Source organism: Orycteropus afer, unplaced genomic scaffold, assembly GCF_000298275.1.
Source record: "Orycteropus afer afer isolate SDZICR_OR568_19922 unplaced genomic scaffold, OryAfe1.0 scaffold00127, whole genome shotgun sequence".
Classification (NCBI taxonomy): Eukaryota; Metazoa; Chordata; class Mammalia; order Tubulidentata; family Orycteropodidae; genus Orycteropus; species Orycteropus afer.
In genome coordinates, this window is record NW_006921714.1 from 1,786,287 (window position 1) to 1,787,591 (window position 1,305).

At 48.1% G+C, this 1,305-nt stretch overlaps 1 protein-coding gene across 1 annotated transcript in view; it reads right to left on the bottom strand.

Annotated features, from left to right (window-relative positions):
* Positions 1-1,305, bottom strand: part of NRDE2 (NRDE-2, necessary for RNA interference, domain containing) — a 45,300-nt gene that overhangs the window by 28,857 nt on the left and 15,138 nt on the right. The window lies entirely within an intron of this gene.

Below are 1,305 nucleotides of genomic sequence, written 5' to 3' on the forward strand. Positions count from 1 at the left end.
AGTCTTCGTTTAGCAGCCTGCCATGTCTCCTGCCGATCTCGGGACTGTCTCTGGATTGAGTTAGTGGCCTGCCATGTTGTTTGGTAATACTGGGACTGTGTCATTTTTATTTCTCGGTCTTGGGCTTGTCAGCCTCAGCAGATAGCAGCTGCTTGAGTTAAGAGACACCTCTAGCTCCAGTGGGCCAGAGGCAGAGCTGAAGCCCAAGGTCGAGGGACTTTCATCCCATCCCTAGAGCCTAACACTTTGAACTCAAACTTCTAACCTCCTAAAGTGTAAGAAAATAAACCCGTTTGTTAAAGCCATTCACTGTGGTATTTCCGCTAGAGCAGTACGAAACAACCAAAAGAACCCTCTTCCGCAAACCCGTGTTCCTGACGTCAATGAAAGACTCTCCCGACTCACTGGTACCTTAGTCTTGTCTACGTGAAACACACAACTGCTGCCGGTCACCTTACCAGCGAGAAACTGATAAAGTTCATGGTAAGAAAGTGAAAGAGAAAAACAAGAACAATCTCTTTTGACCCTGGGGCGCTTTTGTTATTCTGCAAAATAGCAACAAACTTAGAAATGTTTATCAGATCATAAAATTACCAAGAGGCTGTAAAGACAGCTCCAGAGTGGTTAAGCAGAGGCGGAAAATAATGATCTTTCAAGTCCTAATGGCAGTGTCTGTGTGGCTTCAAGAAATCCTCTGAACTCCTTTTCCTCAGCTAGGAAATAGGCCAAGCAGCTACAAGCAGGGCTTTCAGAAGATACAATGGTGAACATATTTTGCTTTGAAGACATACTAAGAACATACTAAAAAACAGCAAAACATTCATTCATTCACTCACATAACAGAAATACACTGGGTAGACCCTATGGATCAGGCCTGTGCCAAGCGCTCGGGACACAGCAGGGCGGACCCGCGGCCTGCAGAGCTCTCCAATGCCGATCTGATGACAGAAGACCCTGGTGGCCGTGGTGTTTGCCTTTCTGATGGAAACACGCAGGTCCGATTCCAGACCTACTCCACATCTGACATCACTGACATCAGTGGGCCTCCCGAGCACAGAGCAAAAGCCAATAACCCCAAGGAGCTGCACAGCTCTGAGCAGTGCTGTCTGGGTTTTCTCCTTTTCCATGTAAGCCCTGGACAGGCACGCCAACCTTCTCTCTTCTAGGCCAGATGAGCAAAGGAAAGGAAGAAGTTCACAGGCATCACGTACTGCCTGTCCCACCTACAGGCACAGGGCCTTTCTACCTGGGAGGATGTTAGACCAAGCAGAAAGGTGGCTGCTCTGCTGAAGGGCTCGAGCAACA